Here is a 26,332-nt window from a genome sequence, read left to right on the forward strand (position 1 = left end):
CATCTATGTTCATCAGTGATATTGGCCTATAGTGAGGATTTTTGCATCTATGTTCATCAGTGATATTGGCCTATAGTTTTTGTGTGTGTGTGTTTCTTTGTCTGGTTTTGTTATCAGGGTGATGGTGGCTCCGTGGAATGAGTTTGGAAGTGTTCCTTCCTCTGCAGTTTTTAGAAAGAGTTTTAGAAGGATAGGCATTAGCTCTTCTCTAAATGTTTGCTAGAACTCTCCTGTGAAGCCCTCTGGTCCTGGGCTTTTGTTTTTTGGGAGATTTTTTATCACAGCTTCAGTTTCAATGCTTGTAATTGGGTTGTTCATAATTTCTGCTTCAATCTTGGAAGATTGAACTTTTCTTAGAATCTGTCCATTTCTACCAGATTGTCCATTTTATTCCCATATAGTTGTTCATAATAGTCTCTTATAATCTTTGTATTTCTGCATTGTCTGTTGTAACCTCTTCTTTTTCATTTCTAATTCTGTTTATTTGGTTCTTCTCTCTTTTTTTCTTGATGAGTTTGGCTAAAGGCTTGTCAATTTTGTTTATCTTCTCAAAGAACCAGATTTTATTTTTATTAATCTTTACTGTTGTTTCTTTCATTCCTTTTTCATTTATTTCTGCTTGGATATTTATGATTTCTTTCCTTCTGCTAATTTTGGGGTTTTTTTTGTTCTTCTTTTTCCAGTTGTTTTAGGTGTAAATTTAGGTTGTCTATTCAATGTTTTTCTTGTTTCTTGAGGTAAGACTGTATTGCTATAAAATTCCCTCTTAGAACTGCTCTTGCTACATCCCACAGGTTTTGAGTTGTTGTGTTTTCATTGTTATTTGTTTCTAGAAATTTTTTGATTTCCCTTTTGATTTCTTCAGTAACCTGTTTAGAAATGTGATGTTTAGTCTAATGTGTTTGTGTTTCTTACAGTGTTTTTTCTTGTTATTGATATCTAGTCTCATAGCATTGTGGTTGGAGAAGATGCCTGGTACAATTTCAATTTTCTCAAATTTACTGAAGTTTGATTTGTGACCCAAGACATGGTCTATCGTGGAGACTTGCATGTGCACTTGAGAAGAAGGTGTATTCTTCTGCCTTTGGATGGAATGTCCTGAAGATATCAATGAGATCCATCTCGTGTAATATATCATTTAAGACTTGTGTTTCCTTATTAATTTTCTGTTTTAATGATCTGTCCATTGTTGTGAGCGGGGTGTTAAAGTCTCCTACTATTATTGTCTTACTGTTGATTTCTCCTTTTATGTCTGTTAGTGTTCGTCTTATGTACTGAGGTGCTCCTATGTTGGGTGCATAGATATTTACAGTTGTTATGTCTTCCTCTTGGATTGATCCCTTGATCATTATGTAGTATCCTTCCTTATCTCTTGTAATCTTCTTTAATGTCTGTTTTGTCTGATATGAGGATTGCTACTCCAGCTTTCTTTTTCTTCCCATTTGCATGGAATATATTTTTCCATCCTCTCACTTTCAGTCTATACGTGTCTTTAAGTCTGAAGTGGGTTTCTTGTAGACAGCATATATGTGGGTCTTGTTCTTGTATCCATTCAGCCAGTCTGTGTCTTTTGGTTGGAGCACTTAATCCATTTACATTTGAAGTAATTATTGATATATATGTTCCTATTGCCATTTTCTTAATTGTTTGTGGTTGATTTTGTAGATCTTTTTTCTTCTCTAGTATTTCTTGACTATTGAAGTCCGTTTAACATTTGTTGTAAAGCTGGCTTGGTAGTACTGAATTCTCTTAACTTTTGCTTGTCTGAAAGCTTTTTATTTCTCCATCAATTTTGAATGAGATCTTTGCTGGGTACAGTAATCTTGCTTGTAGATTTTTCCCTTTCAGTACTTTAAAGATAGCCTGCCATTCCCTTCTGGCCTGCAGAGTTTCTGTTGAAAGATCAGCTGTTAAGCATATGATGTTTCCCTTGTGTGTTACTTGTTGCTTCTCACTTGCTGCTTTAATATTCTTTCTTTGTGTTTAGTCTTTGTTAGTTTGATTAGTTTGTGTCCTGGCGTGTTTCTCCTTGAGTTCATCCTGTATGGGACTGTTTGTGTCTCTTGGACTTGATTGACTATTTCCTTTTGCATGTTGGGGAAATTTTCAGCTATGATCTCTTCAGAAATTTTCTCATACCTTTCCTTTTCTCTTCTTCTGGGACCCCTATAATTCAAACATTGGTGTGTTTGATGTTGTCCCAGAGGTCTCTGAGACTATCCTTAATTCTTTCTTTCTTTTTTTTTTTTACTTTATTCTGCTCTTCAGAAATTATTTCCACCGTTTTATCTTCCAGCTCCATGATTGATTCTTCTGCTTCAGATATTCTGCTATTGATTCCTTCTAGAGTATTTTTAATTTCAGTAATTTCGTTGTCTCTGTGTGTTTGTTCTTTAATTCTTCTAGGTCTTTGTTAATTGATTTTTGCATTTTCTCCATTTTGTTTTCAAGGTTTTTGATCATCTTCATTGTCATTATTATGAATTCTTTTTCAGGTAGTTTGCCTATTTCTTCTTCATTTATTTGGACTTCTGTGTTTCTAGTTTGTTTCTTCATTTGTATAGTATTTATCTGCCTTTTCTTTTCTTTTCTTTTTTTTTATCTTACAGTGTTTGAAGTCTTCTTTTCCCAGGCTTCAAGATGAATTCTTTCTTCCTTTTGGTTTCTGCCCTCCTAAGGTTGGTCCAGTGGTTTGTGTAAGCTTCATATAGGGTGAGATTTGTGCTGAGTTTTTGTTTGTTTGTTTGTTTTTCCTCTGATGGGCGAGGCTGAGTGAGGTGGTGATCCTGTCTGCTGATACTTGTGTTTGTATTTTTGTTTTGTTTGTTGTTCAGATAAGGCGTCCTGCACAGGCTGCTACTGGTGAGTGGTTGATGCCACGTGTTATATTCAAGTGGTTTCCTTTATGTGAGTTCTCACTATTTGATACTCCCTAGGGTTAGCTCTCTGATAGTCTAGGGTCTTGGAGTCAGTGCTCCCACTCCAAAGGCTCAGGGCTTGATCTCTGGTCAGGAATGAAGACTCCACAGGTGATTTGCTATGGCATTAAGTGAGATTAAAACAAATATCCAAAAACGAGAAACCAAAGATGAATCCCAGACAATTGGCAGTTACAAAATCAGGCAAATAGTAATTAAAATAATGGAATATACACATATATGTATACATCCATGAGCAAAGTCAAAACAGTCCAACAAAAATAAAGTATGGTAGATTGACCCAGTGAACAAAGGAAGCCAAAAATAATATATACCAGTTAAGAACAAAACTAACTAAAGCACAAACTGGAAAAAAAACTAAAGCAAGGTGCCAAGTGGCGGATAAAGCAATGAAAACAAAGCTAACAAATATGTTGAGAAGAAAGGAAAGAAAGAAAAGCAAGAAAGAATAGTTATGCATCATTAAATAGAGGTAGATCAAGATTTGTATACATTAAAGATTAACTGCAAGTGGAAAAGAACAGTAGGAAAGGCAAACAAAGGAATAAATGTAGAAAAAATGTAACAGGTTTAAAAAATTAAAAATTAAAATTATAAAAAAGAGGAAAAAAATGGAAGAAGAAAGATAAAAGAGGTAAAAAAGGAAAACTTCACAGAACTGCGAAAGCCCAATGTAGAGGCAGAGGTTTATAACAACAATAAAAAGTGTGACTGAATATACACATATACATATACACCCATAAGCAAAATCAAAACAGTCCAACAAAAATAAAGTATATTGACCCGGTGAACAAAGGAAACCAAAAATTATATCTACCAGCACAAAACTAAATAAAGCACAAACTGGAAAACAAAACTAAAGCAAGGTACCCATTGCGGAATAAAGCTATGAAAATAAAACTAAGAAATAAGTTAAGAGGAAAGGAAAGAAAGGAAAGAAAGAACAGATATTCAAATTAAATAGAGGTTGATAAAGAAGATTTATATACATTAAAGATTAATGGCAAAGGGAAACAAATAGTAGAAAAAGTAAACTAAGGAATAAATGTAGAAAAAAATAAGTTTAAAAAATTAAAATTAAAAAAAGAAAAAAGAGGAAAACTCCACAAGAACTGCAAAAGCCCAACATAGAGGCAGAGGTTTATAACAACAATAAAAAATGTGGCTGAGGAGGATAAAAAAGCTCAAAAGCTTAATTGCATTTCATAGTGCCAATAAAATTGACAACTACAACAGAGGGGGGAAAGGAAAAGAAAAAAATCCAAAAGAATCTACAGAACAAGTCAAAACATAAGAATAACTAATGTTTTTCTTGAGTCACTGGGTATGTATGGCTGCAGCAAGGACTGTCTGATTCTCATTCCATTTAGGCTGCCACAGATCAGCTATTTCACTCAGCCTTAAATGTTTCTCTGACTCAGCCAATTGCCCCAGTGTTGGGATTGGACCCCCGCTTCAGTTCCCCCACCCGCCAAGGGCATGTCCAGTCCTACTAACACTCCTGTTTTCCCCCCTACTTCCTTCATGCTACCAAATTTTGCATGGTTTTATATATTCTTTTCCACTGGTCAGGTACTCCTGTCTGCTCTTAGCTGGTGTTCTACATGCACTTCTGTGTCGGAAGGTGTATTCCTGATGTATCTGGAGAAAGATGTACTCCACGTCCACCTACTCCTCTGCCATCTCGTTCTCTCCCATGTCTGACTTTTACTCTTTAGGGCCCCATGGACTGTAGCCCACCAGGCTCCTCTGTCCACGGGATTTTGCAGGCAAGAATACTTGAGTGGATTGCCATCCCTTCTCCAGGGGATCTTCCCAACCCAGGGATCGAACCCACAGTCTCCTGCATTTTTGGCAGATTCTTGACCATCTGAGCCACCAGGGAAGGTTTAGTAATAAAACTTGCAGAGCTCTTAAAACGGTGGTGTATGTGAGACTGTTTTTCTGTGGTAATAATTATCAGCATTACTATGAACACATATTTTTCTCTCTTGTCATTGAAAAATTATTTCTTCCATTAAGAACTTTTCTGTTCTTAGGTGTGTGTGCTAAGTCTCTTCAGTCGTTTCTGATTCTTTGCAACTCCATGGACTATAGCCCACCAGGTTCCTCTGTCCATGGGATTCTCCAGGCAGGAATACTGGATTGCCATTCCCTTCTCCAGGGGATCTTCCTGACCAAGGGATCAAACCCTGGTCTCCTGCATTGCAGGCAGATTCTTTACCATCTGAGCTACCAGGGAAGCCCTTATATGTATTTGTTATTAAAGGTGACATTTGTTAGAATGCTTTTAAAGGAGCAAATTGTTCATTTCAAGCTGTAAACTATGCTTGTTAGGGGAAGTTGAATATTCTTATCAACTCTCTTGTAATGAGCATATTACTTATGACCCAACCTATCTGATCCTATTATAATTTAGTTAGCCATGTATTAGACTAGAACACTTTTTTTCCAAGTTAGCAATATTACATGAAATTCTTTCTCACATAAAGTATGTTTAAGTAAAATTTAAAATAAATATTTCTAAAAGATTTATTTTTAATCATAAATCACTACCTTGTTCTTTCTTTCTTTTTTTTTTTACTTTATTTATTTTTTTAATAAATTTATTTATTTTAGTTGGGGGCTAATTACTTTACAATATTGTAGTGGTTTTTGCCACACATTGACATGAATCAGCCATGGGTTTGCATATGTTCCCCATCCTGAACCCCCCTCCCACCTCCCTCCCCATCCCATCCCTCTGGGTCATCCCATTGCCCCAGCCCTGAGCTTTTGTCTCATGCATTGAACCTTCTTTCTTAAACCATCAGATAATTTCTTATCCAATGGTTGTTAAGTTTTTTGGTCTCAGGACCTTTTATGCTTTTAAAAAATAAAGACCCAAAAGGTTTATGTTTATATGGTATCTATTGATATTTACTATAATAGAAATTAATACCCAGAGATGTTTAAGATATTCATTTAAAATATCATTAATAAAACCATTATAGATTAATATAACGTTAAAAGACACCTGTATTTTTGAATACAAAAAAATGTGAGAATGGCATTGTTTTATAGTTTTGCAAATCTCTTTAATGTTTGACTTAATAAGTTAATTAAATACAGTTGTAAAATCTGCCACAAAGAAAAATTACATGATCCCTTGAGAGGTATAAAAGGATACCTAACATATTTCCTTGAGCCAAAGAGTAATTCTCTTAGGAAGTGATGCATAAATCAAGATCTGAACAGAAGCAGGAGGCAACCTGGAAAAGAACAGAACATAGGAGGACCTTAAACGTGAAAGGAGTTTGATGTTTTTGGATGGTGAAAGATAGGCCACTGTTGATTATGTTGAACGAAAAGACTGGAGGCTCAAGGTGAGGCTGGAGAGAGAAGCTGGGGTTAGGGTCATGCAAGGATTTGGGGTCCACGTGGACAAGTGTGAGGAAACATAAACGGGATTTAGGAAGGGAATATTAAGGATGACATGACCCAATTTGAACTTTAAAAAAGCTATCACTCTACCTGCTTACAGAGAATAGAATGAAGTGTTGGGAAGAATGACTACAGGAAAACAGTTATACAAAAACTATTGTAGCAGAATATGCGAGAGATCATACATGTTTAGGAAGTTGTACAAGGTGGAACTAGTGATTGATTGGATATGGGCAATGAGCTTAAGGAAGATGATTTATGTTCTATTTTTCTTCAACTCATCCATTTTCATTGAACACAGATGTTTTTATTCTTAAATCTAGTGGGCAGAGGGAGGGGAGGAACAAAACCAAACATCAAATTAGACCATGAAGTAGAAATTCTGTTTGAGTTAGGAATTTGGACATGTAATCACCACCTGGGTAGAAACTTAGGAAGCATGTCGTGATTTATCTTTTTAGAATTATGGCATTTTATATTCTTTGCCATCTTACAGATGTCACAATACTGTGGTTTAAAAGAAATTGTTCTCAATTCTATGGCTTCGATGCAGTCATTCCTTGAACTAATGTTTGTTTAACACATGAAGTGTTTGCACTCTCCCTCTTTAGGCTCATTTTATATTCTCAGGGCTGGGTATTTGGATAAAATGGAATCTGTATATCATAAGAGTAGCCATTCTGAGTGTCCAGATGTTGGGGAGTTCCTGTCACCAAGGGGAGACAGCTGTTTAGAATGGGAAAGGAGTAGAGGATAGTGCAGAATATGTCAAAAGTTTTATCAGGAAAGTGAGATGACAGTTGGTAGCAGAAAAGGGTGAGCAGACACTGGTACATGCCTGGAAAAGTCAATTTTTCTTGCAACTTAAGTGATAGCCTAAGACATTCAAAAATGACTTGTGCTATGGGACCCCGCATGTGTCCGGATTATCTATCCAACCAGTCTTGTTTAAGTACAAGCCATAGGGTTAGTGGATTTCGCACTTGCTCTGATCGATGTGTTTCAGCCTAGTAGTAGACAGGCAGTACATTAAGTAGTTTTAGAAACGATTTGTGAAAGTTTTTGCTTATGGCTCTAATACATTTGGGCCATTGCACTGTTTTATCTTTATCCTGTGAGAAAATAGAACCTGACCTATCTCGCTGTTAAAAAGAACTTGAGACATGTGATAAAATGCAATAAGTCTTCAGAGTTTTAGCTTTTCATTGAACTAGCATTTTAGTTTAAACTCTTATGTGTATTTGATTTTTATCTCTGAATAATAAGATTAACAAACAAACATGTTACAAGGTATTGCATGTAGTTGTCCTGGACAGGTTCTTTAAGACTATCCGCTCAGATTACTCCAAAACCTTCTTGTAATTGTTCACAGTTGATATACAAATTATCTTGTCTTTGAAATGAATTAAAATCCCATATGGCAGGTGATTTCTTAGGCAACAGGCCAATATTTCTTGCCTTCCCTGGTCAAAGCTTTCAGTTGGCATTCAAAAATATAGTCTTGGTCCTGACCTCCCCTTCAGTAATGTGAACTGCTTGTGGAAACTGTTGTCTTATTGCCATCTTGACTTACAGAAATGTGCTTGATGTAGGGCATGTTCATTTTATTATCATTACCTGTACCAATATATGCATTTATTTTCTTGATAATTAAGCCTTTAAAACATCATTTAGTTTTAGAAGATGATTCAAATGTATTCCAAAAGTTATTCTCTTTAATTGTAAAGTCTTTGAATGATCCCTTAAAGGTTATGGGAAATTTTATATTACCAAGTCCAAGGATCGTCCATGTTATGTGGATGAAAACAGAAGAGAAACATCATGGAATGATCTTTAAATATTACTTACTTTTGATTCTAAATGTTGTCAACCAAAGTGATTGCTGGCACTATTCATTTTGATTAAGTGTCCTTTAATAAGCATTACTAAATAGATTTCATCAATACTTCATTAGATGGATAGGTAGATAATTCTTGCTTATTAAGTTCATATTTGAAACTGATGTTGCTTTAGGAGCTTTGGGGGTTCAGGAAGAATTCTTAAATTCTGGTAAGAATTTTATGTAATTCACATATTTATATGTAGTTTAAGGACTCAAGCACCAAAGCCTGTGGTTCTAAACATTTTTTTGCAAAACTGAATTAGGAAACACGCCTTGGTGAAGTAAGAGAGTCTCAGAGTGAGATTTGGGTGATCTCATATTGAGTCTAGGCCTGTAATTGAAGAGCTGTAAGAGCTGTTTTTTCTTTGGTAAAATGAAGTGATTAGCCAAATACAGCAGTCTTTTGGTTGGTTGAATAGTTTCTTTCTTCTTCTCTCTCTTTTTTTTTTTTTTTTTTGGTTTGTCAGTTGTAGCCTCCTTCGAAGGCTGATGTGACTCTCTCAAATAAGACAGAGATAGAATATTTTACCTGCTGTTTGTAGTCAGGATAAGGTCTGGAATCTCTTTTGCTTAGCGTATGCCTTGTTTCCCTACCCGTGAGCGTTCTGTGAACTTCTCACTCCAGGAGATAATTCTGAACAACCCCTGTGCTCCAAGACCACTGTTACAAGGTCCCAGGATTACGTGAACAATCCAGTTTTCATCTCTAAAAATCTTTGATTGTATTTTAAATGATTTCAGGTGATAACTTAGAGATGGGGAGTGTGGATAGACCCTGCTTTCTAATGATGGTATTTTGAAATGTACATGTCCTTGTCTCCTTTATGCTCCCTAAACTCTGAACAGTGTGCATCTGCTAGTTAGGTGACTGCAGTCAATGAATTTGTGAAAATTCTGGGTCATGTCTGCTTCTTCACAACGCATGTATTAGAGAAGTGTGGCACAAAAGTGTAGAGAAGGCCAAACAACTTTGAGATAACCCTGTGCCCAGAGGGCAAATAATCTTAGTTCAGTTCAGTTCAGTCGCTCAGTTGTGTCTGACTCTTTGCAACCCCATGAATCGCAGCACGCGAGGCCTCCCTGTCCATCACCAACTCCTGGAGTTTACCCAAACTTATGTCCATTGAGTCGGTGATGCCATCCAGCCATCTCATCCTCCATTGTCCCCTTCTCCTCCCGCCCTCAATCTTTCCCAGCATCAGGGTCTTTGCCAATGAGATAGCTCTTCGCATCAGGTGGCCAAAGGATTGGAGTTTCATCTTCAACATCAGTCCTTCCAATGAACACCCAGGACTGATCTCCTTTAGGATGGACTGGTTGGATCTCCTTGCAGTCCAAGGGACTCTGAAGAGTCTTCTCCAACACGACAGTTCAAAAGCATCAATTCTTCGGTGCTCAGCTTTCTTTATAGTCCAACTCTCACATCCATACATGACTACTGGAAAAACGATAGCCTTGACTAGATGGACCTTTGTTGGCAAAGTAATGTCTCTGCTTTTTACTATGCTGTCTAGGTTGGTCATAACTTTGCTTCCAAGGAGTAAGCGTCTTTTAATTTCATGGCTGCAATCACCATCTGCAGTGATTTTGGAGCCCCCAAAAATAAAGTCAACCGCTGTTTCCCCATCTATTTGCCATGAAGTGATGGGACTGGATGCCATGATCTTTGTTTTTTTGAATGTTAAGTTTTAAGCTAACTTTTTCACTCTTCTCTTTCACTTTCATCAAGAGGCTCTTTAGTTCTTCTTCACTTTCTGCCATAAGGGTGGTGTCATCTGCATATCTGAGGTTATTGATATTTCTCCCGGCAATCTTGATTCCAGCTTGTGCTTCATCCAGTCCACTGTTTGTAATGATGTACTCTGCATATAAGTTAAATAAGCAGGGTGACAATATATAGCCTTGATGTACTCCTTTCCCTATTTGGAACCAGTCTGTTGTTCCATGTCCAGTTCTAACTGTTGCTTCCTGACCTGCATACAGGTTTCTCAAGAGGCAGGTCAGGTGGTCTGGTATTCCCATCTCTTTCAGAATTTTCCACAGTTTATTGTGATCCACACAGTCAAAGGCTTTGGCGTAGTTAATAAAGCAGAAATAGATATTTTTCTGGAACTCTTTTGCTTTCTCAATGATCCAGCGGATATTGGCAATTTGATCTCTGGTTCCTCTGCCTTTTCTAAAACCAGCTTGAACATCTACGGATAGTAAGAGACATCTGTTGTTGAGATCCATTGGAAAACTGCTCCTCTCCCATCCCGTGTGGTTCTGATGGAATTGGCAAGCACAGTGTCCTGTCTGCCTGAGGTGGGCACTTGACTTTGGCCTGGACAATTTTGCTACCACAGGCATATACTCTTAATGATTGATGTGGTGAGCTCTTGCATTTCATAAGTGGGACCATTCTGAAGCTTCCATAAGATTTGGTAAAGCAAGAAAGAAGGCTTGAAATGGAAAACTGTGGATTTGCGGTTTCAGAGTCTGCTTGTGGAAGAGGGACATGAGGTCAAAAACCCAAAATAATAAGAAACAAAGAGAATTTGGAGATAGATAGAGGAGAAAGAATAAGACATGGTATGTACCTTGATCCACATTTATCTGATGTTCCTTCTATCTTTAGAAAACCTACTTATGTAAGCCAATGAAATCTCTTTCTAGCCAAAGAGAATTTGATTTGCTTTCTTGCCATCTGCAACCATGGAGCCTTGAATAATAAACACAAGAAACTGCTGAAGAATATTAAGCTCTTATGGTATAAGGTGCTATGTACTTTCAAAGAGAGAAAGATCTTTCTCTTTGGTTTTGCTTTCAGGTTGATGGATGTGTCACCAGACAGCCACTGTTTCTTGGTCTCTTGGAAAACCATTAGCGCTCAGGATGCCTCCCCCATTTCTTTTTCCTGAAGTCTATTTTAACTTTGCATGTCTTCTTTTTCAATATGGTTTTCCTTTTATGATCCTTTATAGCTCCCTTTCCAGTGTTACTTCTTTCCACATTTATTTTTCCAAACTAAATAATTACAATTACTTTCCACATAGATTTTTTTTCTTCTCTTCTTCCTAATTTTTAGATTTTTCTTTTACTTCCTTTTTTTGATGTGGACCATCTTTGAAGTCTTTATTGAATTCATTAAAATATTAATGTTGTTAGTATTTAATAATTTAATATTGTTAAAATAATGGTATAAAATACTGTTTCTGTTTTATGTTTTGGTTTTTGTCCCTGAGCATGTGTGATCTTAGCTCCCCAATCAGGAATTGAACTTGCACCCTTTCCATTGGAAGGTAAAGTCTTAGCCACTGGACCACCAGAGAAGTCCCTCTTTTATTCTTAAAAGGCAAGTTGACTTCAGAAATATTTCTGCTTATACATCTATTATGGTAAAGAGATAGCTTTTTTTTTTTTTCCCCTTGAGAAAATGTCCTAAACTGTCCTACAAATAGATAAAAGTTTTGCCTCTAGAAGTGTCTTCTACCTGAATCTCTGCTATTCCTTGAGGTCTTGAGAGTCTGTCTTCTAGTAATTGAAGGTCTGATATACACAGGCTAAACCTTTTAAACCCAAGCTTATGTCCAAACATTAAACTACCTTTGGCCCTTCCTACCAATGGACATCACATGACTTCTTGGCTGTGTGTCCTGATGTTGGGAATGCTTTAGTTTCCCCTTTATCAAAGATAAGAGTTTGGCTGGAAATAGGACTCATTTTAACTACAACTCATACCTTAAATTGGTTTCTACTAGTGGCTCTGAAATCCACATTGATGAATTCAAGCTAGAAAGATGGCACACATTTGAGAAATGTTTTCTGCTTCTTGACTGAAAGGAGCCAAGAACTTAGAATTTGGTGGAAAGAGGTGAGGTCTGATGTTGGGCAAGAGTAGACTCTGACACTCACCCTGGGAGAACTGAGCCAGAGAGAGATTTCCTCAAGTCAAAAACATAACAAATGCATAAGAGGATGTTATCTAAATAAATGCATGTATGTGTCTATATACATATTAAATATACTTCTGTGTCTGTGCACACATGTTGACCTTATTGTATGAGAAATAAACAACAGCTCAAGAATAGATGTCATGGCAATAAAGAAATCTGTGAAGGAAGCTAAGACAATTTGTAGAATAGACTTTAGGAACGTGGGTTTCTCCGGTTAGAACACCTTTCCAACTCAACTACAACAAAAACAAGGAAACAAAAAAAATGCCCCTTAGTTCTCAATTATACTGTTATAGTTATTGATACTCTGGCTTATCCACAGTATGTGTACAAGATTCTCAGAATAACAATGCCAGTCATACCATGAATAATGTAATTACTATGAATCAGTTCAGTTCAGTTACTCAGTCGTGTCTGACTCTCTGTGACTCAATGGACTGCAGCACTCCAGGCTTCTCTGTCCATGACCAAGTCCTGGAGCTTACTCAAACTCATGTCCATCGAGCTGATGATGCATTTGTTAATTACTATGAATAGTTTACCATTTTTTCTCCAAATTACCTTGTTATTAAATAAACTCACTTGAAATAGTCCCTCTGTGAATACTTACAACCAACTAGGTGTGAAATTAGGTTCATTTGTCTTATTTCACTTCCAATTAATAGAGACTGCTTTTTTATATTTAGTTTTATTTTATAATTACATAGAAAATTTACTACATGATTCCAAAATCAAATCTGTAAAACAAATTATACTCAAAGAAGTCTAATTTCTTTCTCTTCCCTTTATCCTATCTCTTCCTCCCACAGATTTGTATTCATTTTTTATTCTACTTTTAAGACAAACACATATTTGGATATAGATAAAGTTGTATGTGTGTGTGTGTGTACATATACACATATATGTATGTACATGCACACTTGGCATTGCATCCTTTCTTTGGTAAGTTTAGGACAGTTTTCTGTTCAGTTTTCTTGGACTTTCATTTTTCCTTAACAAAATACCCTGGAGAACATTCCACTGCATTTTCTAGAGATATTTCTTTTCTACAGTTTCATAGTATTCCATTGTGTGGTTTATCATGCTTTATGCAACACATCCTCTATTACAGATATTTTGATTGTTTCCAGTATTGTTACTATAAATAATACTGTAGTGAATAGCTTTGTGCATACTCATTCCTGCCTCGCTGCCCGCCCCCCTCCCATCCTCCCCACCCCGGGCCTGTATGTCTTTTGGATGGATTCTAGGAAGTGGAATTGCTGTCAGAGGGTAAATGCCTATGGAATTTTTCTCAGTATTGACAAATTCCCTTCCATAGGGTTTGTAAGTGCCACACTGCATTCATACCAGAACTATATGAGACTTACTGTTTCCACAAGTTTGACCAAAATACTATGCTGGTCAAACTAAAAGATCTGCCTATCTGACAGGGAAGAAATGTCATCTCAGTATACTTTTAATTTGCATTTCTCTTCTTGAAAACACAGTTGATTTTTTTTTCATGTGGTTAAGATCCTTTTGTATATATTTGCCTATGACTGACCATTTCATATTTTTAACTTATTTTTCACTCTTAATTGTTGACCTCTTTTCTAATCTTTGAAGTCCTGTATAAATTGGGAACTTTTGTCTCTGAAATAAGTTACAAGTATCTTTTTCCAGTCTGGTTTTGAATCTTTTCCATACAGAAGTTTAATCTAATCACAAGTTTCTGTCCTTGCCCTCACTGCCTCTGCATTTTAAATCATAGTTAGAATTCCCGTGGTTTAACTAATTCCTAGTTAAGAAGCCTAGGATTCTTCATTCATAGATTATTGAGAAATTTACATCTGTTTTATTCAAATACTTAATTTCACCTTTAATAGTTAACTATTTGATCCAGTTGGAACTTAGCCTGGTTTATAGTCCAACAAATTGATCTGGTTTTACCTTTCTTCATGTGACCATCTGATTATCCAGAGTGCCATTAAAAACTCTATTTCCCACCAATAATTGAAGGATGCAATATTTATCATATTCTAAATATTCAGTTGGATTCAATATTTATCATATTCTAAATACCACATTCTAAATATTCATCTACTTTTGTGAATAGTGAAGAAAGGTCTTCAAAATCCCCATTTAACAGACTTTCCCTCACTTTCCTTATTGTGCAAAACTTGGTCACATGCCTTTCCAAAGCCAGAACCTTGCAAAGGGAATGGGTTTCCTACTATTGACATAGTGAAAGCCTTAGACTCTGTTGGAGGTGGTGGAGGGGAGTGGATTGCCTGGACTAAATCTGAGGTAGTTATATAGAAGAGATGAAGTGAAGGAGAGTTGGGGATGGATATCACATAACCAGCAATGTATTAGGTTTCCTTTCAGGACTCAAGGTCACAGGGTTCTAATGTGTCCTATGCCCCTTACCATTTGTACAGTCTCTAGACACAACACAGGTATGTAAATGCTTACAAAAGAGTACTTAGCTGGCATCGTGCTACTTACTGTGGTTTTAAAATAAATCAACTTTTTTTTTCTTTACACATTGTATGTGTGCGTGTGTCTGTATGCAGGTGCTTAGTCGTGTCTGACTCTTTGCAGCCCCCTGGACTTGGCCCACCAGGCTCCTCTGTCCAATTCCGAGGACTGGAGTGGGTTGCTATTTCCAGCTTCAGACAAACTAACTATAGTGTGGTTAAAATAAGCTATTTAAAAATATATTAATTGCTAGGTTCATAAGGCCTGCATACGTTGGATAAATGTTTTAGTATTTGTCTTTGAGTCCTCTTTGAGTTTTGAGCATTCTCTATAGAGTACTTTTATTCTGAGATTTTCAATCAGTTTTGTAAACATTCTTTGTCTCTGAGTTGAAGTAGATGAAAAGCAGTAGCTTGCAAGTTTTCTTAAAGGCAGAATCAGTGTGTTCTTTGTCACCCTGCTCTGTGCTTGAAACAATGCAGATGTTCCCTTAATATTTATCAAGTGAGTGAATGAATGCTATCTCCATTTTACAGCCCGTCATGGAAACTTAGATCTCAATGGCGCTCTCATGTCATTCAGCTAAAAGAAAGGTCTACAACTTTTGCCCACACAGAAATCCATTGCCTTCCCTAGTGATTATATTCTTTTATATTCTCAGAGCCATACTTTTATAGTCCACAAACATGAAATAATACTGTTGAAAAACCAAGCTTTTGTGGAAAATAATAACCAATGCTTTGAAAAGATAAAGGGCTATTTCTTAAATACATACATTGTGTATAAAAGAATGAGTACATTCTTAGCACGTGACTAACACAGAAAAGTAGATAAACCTAAATTTATTTACCATATTGGTCTCTGTCTTAATGTCTCTTCCCATAATGTAGGCATTTAGGATATTAAAATTCTCAACAACCCTAGGAAACTTTGACTTTTTATAAGACACTTAAATGTCAACATTCTGAAGATGAGTTTATAATTTTGAGTAGGTGATTTTAGAGTACACTTGGCTTACCTCAGACCTGGCACAGGCTAAAGAAAATTTGTCAAGTTCTGAAAACTTGTATCGCTTAATAAGCCTCTCCAGCAAAAATGTGATTAAAATGTTTCCTAAGGTTAAGGTTTAGCCTGTGGCACTTTGAATTTCCTCAGCTTAACACATCATCAGCATGACATGTCACGCTTGGTTTGGTCAGCAATTCGTGTACACAGATTAAGTGTGAACGCATTTAAAATGACAGATTTATATGTATCCCAGTACTAGAGGAACTGCTAGTAAAATGGCGCAGGCCACACATTTCTAATAAAAACATCAAGTGCTTACCGAATCTGGTCTGTTACCTCAGTTGGCCCTCCACACTCCTGCCTCACCCAGTTCACTAGCCCTCCAGTTTCCCCTTGTGTGAATTGATCCTAGGAAGATATTGTGTTCTAAGTTGTGCACACACATACACACACAAATCCCAAATTCATCTGCAAAAAGAACACAGCCTCTATTCTAAGGAGACATCAGTTCAGTTCACTCAGTTGTGTCCAACTCTTTGTGACCCCATGGACTGCAGCACACCAGGCCTCCCTGTCCATCACCAACTCCTGAGTCCATCCAGACCCATGTCCATCGAGTCAGTGATGCCATCCAACCATCTCATCCTCCGCCGTCCCCTTCTCCTTCTGCCCTCAATCTTTCCCAGCATCAGGGTCTTTTCCAATGAGTCAGCTCTTTGCATCAGGTGGCCAAAGTATTGGAGTTTCAGCTTCAACATCAGTCCTTCCAATGAACACCCAGGACTGATTGCCTTTAGGATGGACTGGTTGGATCTCCTTGCAGTCCAAGGGACTCTCAAGAGGCTTCTCCAACACCACACTTCAAAAGCATCAATTCTTTGGTGCTCAGCTTTCTTTATAGTCCAACTCTCACATCCATATATGAACACTGGAAAAACCATAGCCTTGACTAGATGGACCTTTGTTGGCAAAGGAATGTCTCTGCTTTTTAATATGCTGTCTAGGTTGGTCATAGCTTTCCTTCCAAGAAGTAAGCATCTTTTAATTTCATGGCTGCAGTTACCATCTGCAGTGATTTTGGAGCCCCAAAAAATAAAGTCAGCCACTGTTTCCACTGTTCCCCATCTATCTGCCATGAAGTGATGGGACCAGATGCCATGATCTTAGTTTTCTGAATGTTGAACTTTAAGCCAACTTTTTCACTCTCCTCTTTCACTTTCATCAAGAGGCTCTTTAGTTCTTCTTCACTTTCTGCCGTAAGGGTGGTGTCATCTTCATATCTGAAGTTATTGATATTTCTCCCTGCAATCTTGATTCCAGCTTGTGCTTTTTCCAGCCCAGCGTTTCTCATGATGTACTCTGCATATAAGTTAAATAAGCAGGGTGACAATATACAGCCTTGACGTACTCCTTTTCCTATTTGGAACCAGTCTATTGTTCCATGTCCAGTTCTAACTCTTTCTTCCTGACCTGCATACAGGTTTCTCAAGAGACAGGTCAGATGATCTGGTATGCCCATCTCTTTCAGAATTTTCCACAGTTTATTTTGATCCACACAGCCCCTTCCATACCCTCACCAACCAACATCATCAGTTTTCATATTTTGAGTGCCTGACATTTTTCATGTGTTCTCACTGTAATGCCTAAAGAAACCCATCATAAAGATTTTCTTAAGGAGCAATAAGTGAAATTTACATGTAGATATATTCCATATCTTGTTGAAATTTTCTAAAGAGTTATATTGATTTTCCCCCTAGGTAGTTATTGGTATACACACGCACTCACATTCTACTTACCTAACATGTTTGAGATGGCACTTTGCCAGACAAGGAAGTAAATTTGTCTTTCCTAGGTGTGTTTTGAGATATTTTTAGAAAACACTTTTGCCAGATCCCTAAAGGGTGTTGTTTTTTTGTTGCTGAGTGGTGTCTGACTCTTTGCGACCCTATGAACTGCAACATGCAAGGATTCCCTGTCCTTCGCTATCTCTTGGAGTTTGCTCAAACTCATGTCCATTGAGTGTGATGGCATCCAACCATCTCATCCTCTGTCACTCCCTTCTTCTCTTACCCGTAATCTTTGGCAGCACCAGAGTCTTTTCCAATGAGTCAGCTCTTTGTATCAGGTGGCCAAATATTGGAGCTTCAGCCTTAGAATCAGTCCTTCCAATGAATATTCAGAGTTGATTTCCTTTAGTATTGATTGGTTTGATCTCCTTGCTTTCCAAGGGACTCTCAAGAGTCTTCTCCAGCACCACAGTTCAAAAGCAATAATTTCAGCATACTTATGATGTGTATGTGTGTGTGTGTTTCTGTGTCAGTGTGTTGGTTCACAAAGGTGTTCTTTTCAGGTGAGTCTAATGGGGGCCATATTTTCTTTTTATTGCGGTAAGAGTTTCAATGAAATGATGACAGTATATGTGAAACTAAACTGCAGTAGTGATTTCAACAGAAGTGAACTGTTAAAAAAAAGGGGGGGGGTGGGCTTCCCAGGTGGCACTAATGTTAAAGAACCCTCCTGCCAGTGCAGGAGATGTAAGAGATGCAGGTTTGATCCTTGGGTTGGGAAGATACCCTGGAGGAGGGCATGGCAACCCACTGCAGGATTCTTGCCTGGAAAATCCTCAGGGACAGAGAAGCCTGGTGGGCTACAGACCATAGGGTTGCAAAGAGTTGGACGTGACTGAAGTTACTTAGCATGACGCACGAACTGTTAAAGGTACGATAGACTTTAAATTAAATCAACAAAAATGTTACATGGTGTGGGGATTTTTAAAAGGCAGCTTCTTTTTATCATGACACAGACATATTCAGTGAAACACTGTATTGAAACTAAGACTGTCCCACTTAGAAATGCTTGCCGAGTCTTCATCTTCCCTAAACAGGATAATTTAATGGCAGAACTGCCTACCTGTTCTGCATTATTTTAAAGAATTATGCTAATCATACCAGTGGCCCTGCACTGCATGATTGATAAATTCGTTTTGGTTCAACCCTTGCCTCGTTTATACCGTAGAGAGCTTAGCTGTAATGGATTTGGCTTAATTCTTACAGTCTTGTGTTGTTTTTCTGACATGTTAAGTCAAAACTAAAGGGAAAAGATTGTGCTTTTGGCAATAAATCTTCACCTGTGGAGAAACTCAACACCTCCCCGGATTTGCCAGGTGGTCATCTACAAACTCCAGTGACTCTGGAGCCCTGGAGAGCCAGGTTCCCTCTGAAACTTATACACACAGGACGACTTAACTGAGACATCTTAGAGCATGGTCCTTACATCACAGGCACTTGGTCTTAGCAGCAAGAAAGGAGAAACCCTGTGCCCTCTTGATTTTAACAACAGCAAGAAAAAAAAATTCCAAGGGAGAAACTCTTGATGGATCATCTAGTTGAACTCATCTTCTGTGTTATTATTAAGACATAAAATAAGGTTTTAAAACAAAGTTTCACCAAAATGCATAAATATGATCATACAATTTATGTATACACATGCACACATGTAAATATCTGTACACATGTGTGTAAAATATTTCTGTACCATCAGCCCCTTCCTGCCCCGATTTCTCTCAGTGCTGTGCCCTCACCGTTCTCAACACCCTCACCATCCACATCCACCATCCGTCCCACTTCTTCCCTGTGCAGATCACCTATAGAGAACAAGTTCCTGTACATTTTTCCATCTACTGTGCTCAAATATTCATTCACTGGTGGCTGGATCCTTGGACTGGGCACCTCTGACCATGCATAATCTCAGTTCTTTTACCCCAGTGTGACATATAAAAGTTTTTCTTGTATATTTGTGCTGAGATATGAAAATAGTTGTAAAGTCCTGGCTTAAGGTTATGTTTCCATATCTTTAACCAAGCTAATGTTATCAGTATAATAACACACATACATGTGTCTAATCACTATTTACACATAACATACATGGAAGGGTTTTTTGTTACTTTTTTGCAACATTGGGAGTCTATTGACTCTTTTGTCTTTCAAGAATTATTTGTGCAAATCCTTTCAAGGCCACTGAAAAGCTCTAATTCAGTATTTTGAGGGACTATACTATAATTTTGCAACTATTCGTTTTAAGAAAGAGATTTCAGTAGTAAACACTCTCTGTGTAATCTAGGGTTGGGAAGGTCATTTCAGGGCCTATAAATATTTTTAAAATAATCTTTGTCTCCTGGAGTGACTTTTATGGCTTCATTGAAGGATATTAATTTTATTATCATGACAAATATGTATATTTTTGGAAGGAAAGGTATTCTGTGAGCTTTCTAATTGCCTTTTGAATCTCCTTTTTAAATGTATGAGTTTTGTTTTGTGGGCTCTCATTTTTTCTTTTTTTTTAAACTTTGTCTTTTAAAGTGATTGTAGATTCCCAGGAGTTACAAGTAATGTACAGGGAGGTCCTATGTACACTTCACATGGACACCTTAATGTTGGTGTCTAGCTTCATCATAGGATAGTGCTAATGTGAGGAAATTGTTACCTGTCTAATCCACAGAATTTATTCAGATTTCACTGGCTCTGAGCACATGTGTGTCTGTGTAGTTCTAATTGGGTTATTTTGTTTTTAACTTTAATATGTGAAACAAATTCTATCACATAGATTCTATGCTCCAGTTTCATAAGTGAAAGTAAAGTAGACCTGAGGTCATAGAAAGAATGAGGTGTTGGAGGAGTGTTTTGAGTGATAATGCGGGATGCCATTCTGTGTGTGACCTTAAAATGAAATGAAGAAACGTGCTTCAGGGTTGGCAGAGCTTCCTGCAGATGCACATGAAGGCAGGGCATACACAAGGTGCTCTCTGAAGATCCCACGGTTGCTGCATCTTGGCCTTCCAATGAGAAATGAGGTTCAGTGCTTCTGCGCCGGGCCAGTAGGCACTGTCTCTCATCTAAGAAGAAATAAATAAACAGTGAGTACCTATGGAAAGATACGTTCTTCTAACTACAGTGACACCTGCTGAGATTACTTGGATTGTAATTTTATAGCAGCCTTTTTCTAAATTAATTACATATCTGTAATCAGGCAACCATAGCTACTCTTTAGAAGTAATGCCTCATGTGCAACTGTGAATAAGTAAATTAGTGACAACGAGCATCAGACCACATGCCATGACAAAGAATGTGTATTTGGGCGACAGCACCTCCCTTTTCTGGGCTTCCCAGGTGACGTTGGTGGTAAAGGACCTGCCTGCCAATGCAGGAGACTAAGAGATGCTGGTTCGATCCCTGGTCAAGAAGATCCCCTGGAGTAGGGCATGGCAACCCACTCTAGTATTCTTGCCTGGAGAATCCCATGGACAGAGGACCCTGTTGGGCTACAGTCCATAGGGTCGCAAAGAGTAGGACACAACTGAAGTGACTAAGCACTCACACACGCACCTCACTTCTCTCTTACCAGTTGTCCTAGGGGGCATCTCAGGTGCTTTAATAGTGTCAGGGGAAGTGAAGGGAGCATCGCTGATCCCCCTGGAAATGCAGCCTTGTAATACTTTCTGTTATAGTGTCCATGGACTACATCAGCTATAAGACACAGAAATCCGCCTTCACAGCTCTTAGGTTCAACTCCTTAAATTTTCTTGTCAGTAAATACGGTTCTGAAGATTGAAGTGATATACTTCAAGACACAAAGACAATTAGTCACAAAATCTTAACTAAAATTCAGGGATTTTCCTCTGGAAAGATATTCTTTCTGCTCTAACACTGTAGTACTCTGCTCATTTTTATGCATTAGATCAGTGGATTAAAAAGTCCTAACAGTCTGTTAATAGCCTACACAATTTTCCAAGGTTGTTTTTCTTCTCTCTGTCACTCAACTATTCTAAGGGGACATAGAAGCTCCTGGGACAGGCAGCTATCTCTCAAAATAGACATCTGACTGGTAACAGTAGGTTTGATGGCTCTAATTCTTATGCTAGGCTAACATGACATGATTAAGTTTTCTAAAACTTCTATTTTATTTTTTCCCCCAAGGATCCAAAATAAGTTGAATTGGGATCTAGTTAGGGTTTGGCTGAAAGTTTGGGTGATCTCTGCATCCAATATACTATGGACTAACTCAGCTGTTCATGTGCAGTGACTGTCTAGAAACAAAGTTTTTATGAAATATTTTAAACATATGCAAAAAGTAGAGTGACACTCCATTTCCTACTCCAGGGGATCTTCCCAACCCAGGGATTGAACTCATGTCTCTTGCAGCTCCAGCATTAGCAGGTGGATTATTTACCATTAGCTCTTACCCACTGCCCTATACCTCTGGCCAAGGTTGGCTCCTTCTGATGAATGCCCTTAGAGACGTGAGTGCATGCATGCTAAGTCGCTTCCGTCATGTCTGACTCTACGACCCTATGGACTATAACCCTCCAGGCTCCTCTGTCCTTGGAATTTTCGCAGCGAGAATACTGGAATGGGTTACTAGTTCCTACTCCAGGAGGTCTTCTTGACAAAAGGATCAAACCCACGTCTCTTGTATCTTTTGCGTTGACAAGCAGATTTTTTACCACTGAGCCACCTGGGAAGCCCTAATAAATTCTCATGTCATGGCTTTCAGTACTGAAATAGGTGGTCAAATGTTGATTTTGGAATAGTTATGTATGAGTGATTTTGTTTCCTGACAGATGGCTGTTCTGTTCTTTCTATGGAGGGACAGTTTCTGGGAATATTAAATGATTCTTTTCATCTGATTGTCTGCCGAATTTGGCATCTCTCTTCATCTGAACAGCTCTAGATAGTACTTTAAAATGTTATTAGGGTTGTAGGGGCTCTCAGAAATATAAATCCACAGCGTAGAATTGAGAGCAATGATTGAAATTGTCTGTGGGTGACCATGTTGCCATTTACGACACCAGAGGGAGCTACATTTTCCACAGGGAGGCTGGTCACCTCGGGATTGATAAAAGCAGATGTGGGACGTTTGAAATATGTGCAGGGTGTTTGAAGTAACAGTAACTAAATGGCTGAACTAAGAGTAGGATCTGTGTTAGAGAGACTGAAACTTAGAAATCATAGTCTCTTCAAATGTGGCTGAGTACTGACAATGCACGTTGCTTTTTTAAATATTTATTTGGCTGTGCTGCATCTTAGTTGAGGCATGTGGGATCTAGTTTCCCAGGCAGGGATTGGTCCCAGGCACCCTGCATTGGGAATGTGGACTCATAGCCACTGGACCACCAGCGAAATTGCTCACATCGTTTTATTTTAAGTTAGGTAAGTGGTAGCCTTCTCAACTGGACTCGAATAAGCTCTGTTGAAGACAGGGACCATTTTCTTCTCACTGCTTGTCTTTCCTTAATGCCAGGCAATATATGCAGATGTTGTTTGAATGGATGAGTAAATATATGGGTGTGTGGATGAACAAAGGAGTCAAGAAAGGGACCTTAGGAAATAAAACAGAATTAGTAGTCTCAGTGTTTTAGATGTCAGAGTGTGATGGCAGAGCATTTCAAAGCATGGCCCATTTGTAAGCAGATATCGTTAAGAGCGATGCAGCATTAAAATAGGTCATTCTATCATTGCCTCAGGTCACATTTTGGAACCTAATTAAAAGTTCAGTGACAGTCTTTTTTTTAAAAATGTGGCAACAAAAGTGTTCTGACTCCAGAAGAAATCACTGGTTCCCTATGAATGCTGGGTAAAGGTAAGATTGTGTCCTTTTCACATTTGAATGATTATGTTCCCTTGTTCTGGACCCACTGTATGCTAAATTCCAGCCTGTAAGAAACAATTTTGGTAGTGTGTAGTATAATTCCAGTGACAGATCCTGGGAGAAGAGTGAGGCTGAAAGTAGACATGTTAGGGAGCGTTGTTTTCTGCTCAGCAGTATCCACAGTGGCAGATCGAATGCGATAGAATAGAATTTGAAGAATTCATGTAGTTTTTTAGGCCACTGTCAGACATCAGGGCCTGAAAAATTGCAAAGAAGTTAGCTATCAGTCTTCAGTTTGTGGATGGGAGATGCGTCGCAGGCGAGCTGATGAACCCAATCATGTGGGTAACAGAACCCTCATTAGCACCTCAGGGGCATCCTTAACGTGGTATCTCTGCCTCCATAACCTTGATTCCGTACTGTCCTCTGGATGGAGGAGCAGGGCTCCAAGTCTTTCATGGTGCCAGAGTCTTACTTTGTCTATGTTAAATGTGGTCAGTTTCTTCTCTCTTCCATTATTGCATGAGGTGTTTTCTCTTTCACTGTCTTCATCACCTTCCTCTGGATATAAAAGGGCTCTATCTGGATGTCTTCATCACCCTCTTCTGTTAGAAAAGGGTTTAAAATGCTTAGCTGCTTCTTGGTGGCTCAAGTGGTAAAGAAACTGCCTTCAATGCAGGAGATGCAGGTATGATCCCTGGGTTGGGAAGATCCCCTGGAGAAGGAAATGACAACCCACTCCAGTATTCTTACCTGGAGAATCCCATGGACAGAGGAGCCTGGCAGGCTATAGTCCATAGGATTGCAAAGAGTTGCACGTGACTGAAGCAAATTAGTCTACAAGGAAGAACAGGATACAATATAAAATCTTTAGTATAATAAAAGAGTACCAGTATTCTCTACACAAATTAAGGCAGTAGAATTACTGTAATTGGTATATCCTTGTACATTTGTAGTCACCTACATCCAGCATCCCCAATATAAAGTAGAACAATTATCTCCATCCTCTCCCTAATGTAGGATAAGTACAAGTCATCTGCTTGGAGTTGGCATGAATTTCTTCTTAATTCCTGAGTGTTTTAAAATTTATACTTAAGCAATAATTTCTACTGTTCTTGAAATTTACACAGGACAATAGAGAAGTTCATATACCCAGGCTGAAAGTATTTAACATGCACAAAAACAGAAAAACAAAAACAAAAAATTAAAAGGGATCCTAAAGGCCAGTTTTAGGAGAAACTACACAGTTCTGTGACTTTTCTATCTTACTCTCCTGACATTAATTCTCTCCCTGTCACCTTTTCCCTTGTCCTCCCACTCAAAGTTAGGAACACCTGACATTTGGAACAATTTCCTCTGAGGCCCCACAATTAAATGTCAGTAAAATGACATGTTGTTAAACCAACTTGGATGATTTCCAAATTTCCCTAGTCTAGAATGTCTCCAAGTGCTGGTTATAACTCATTCATGGAATGTGATTTCAATTTAATATGTCTCACCAAACAAACAAACAAATAAAAACTACAGAATAGATAGTATCTATGAGTGAGAGTATCACTGCTATTAAGAGTAGGTGTTTGTTTATAACAATTTTATGGCATCAACTCTCTGTCTATATGTCCTAGATTATGATGTAAGATGTCCACCTAATGATACTACACCAGTTCATCATCCCGCACAATGGTGTGGGGAATCAGAGGCATGAACATTAACTAGGAACCTGAAATAACTCTCAGTATCTGGCTTTACTTGGCTTATTACCAAATCCTCTGTAAGGATCTGCTCCTCTTTGGGCTGAGAATAACAGAAGCACCGGCCTGTCCCACTGCTAACAATAGTGTGATGCCTTTGATGACTTCTTTTTAGAAAACAATACCTCAACCTGGATATACTGAAAAGGAGTAAATATAGTAGACTTCTCCATACCTCATTACCCAAGAGGGAAACATTTTAATGATCTTGTGCTCCACATGGTTTAAATTTATAGTCCAAATTGTGTTCTCTGCAGTAATACTGCTGTAGATTATTAATAAGCTTTCATTCCTTGTGAGACAATTTGTTACCTTTACACCAGTACAAATGCATTTTTCAGTGATTCTCTTGAATTATTCTATCTGAAATGGAAGAATTTGCCAACAAGAGAGAGAGATTCAGAAACTGAGACTTGGTTAGTGAGAAAAAGATAACCAGAGCTGGACCCCCTCTACTGGGTACTTCTCATAACCATACGTTGGCAGTGGTGATGTTTTCTTGGTGCTTCTTGGACAGTCAAAAGGGAAGAAGATCCTCAGTCCTGATGAACGTGAGGAGCCTGTTACGTGAGCAGGTATTCTCTCTGGGATGCTGGTGAAAGAAAATTAAATCAACTCACGACAGCTATCTTGCCTATGTCACCTGGGAAGGTAGGCATGCAGTAGGACAGGCACTGTTTAACATTAATCAGCCTCCTGAAGTCATTACATTCATGAGGAAATGTAATTCACATGTGATTACTTTTTAATTTACTCTGTAATCACATTCCAAGTGAACGGGCCAAGCTTAAAATGAAATTTAAAAGTCAAATACTGCTTTGTATTAGGAATTCACAATTTTTATATGCACTTAGGTTAATAAAGATTTTACAATAACCATTTGTGACTGAGCACATGAAAATTTTTTGAGGGAAGTTAGTGCCATACCTGAGGTAAAATGTATCTGATACCCCCCCCAGTCCTCAGCTGGACTAGGGGAGCCTCAGCACTGTGCTCCGTACTGAATTCCTGCCTCATCTAAACTTTATTTGAAAAAAAAAAAAAAAAAAAATCATCCAGACATTCCTCAATCCCCGATCTGAAGTTTCAATGAACTAATGTATTTTTAATTCCTGCTGTGCCTCCGAGGCATATCCATTTGTTTTATCCATCATCAGAAAGTGTGTACAGAACCTCATAGTAACTGACTTAAGTTCATCAATGGGGAATGCCAGCACCTGCAGTGAGAATCTTTCTCCAGCAACGTGGCCTTTCAAGTTTATAAAGTTAGTTTCACAAGAGTATTTT

The 26,332-nt window shown here is 38.1% G+C and overlaps 1 protein-coding gene and 1 long non-coding RNA gene across 42 annotated transcripts in view; both read left to right on the forward strand.

Annotated features, from left to right (window-relative positions):
* Window positions 1-26,332, forward strand: part of FHIT (fragile histidine triad diadenosine triphosphatase) — a 1,651,033-nt gene that overhangs the window by 1,136,420 nt on the left and 488,281 nt on the right. The window lies entirely within an intron of this gene.
* On the forward strand, window positions 19,163-25,838 carry LOC145519847 (uncharacterized). Its single transcript, XR_014063963.1, has 2 exons — window positions 19,163-19,758; window positions 23,983-25,838. It is a non-coding gene; the product is annotated as an uncharacterized LOC145519847 (long non-coding RNA).

The sequence above is a fragment of the Giraffa tippelskirchi genome, chromosome 9 (assembly GCF_054371585.1).
Source record: "Giraffa tippelskirchi isolate mGirTip1 chromosome 9, T2T-mGirTip1v1.2.pri, whole genome shotgun sequence".
NCBI lineage: Eukaryota > Metazoa > Chordata > Mammalia > Artiodactyla > Giraffidae > Giraffa > Giraffa tippelskirchi.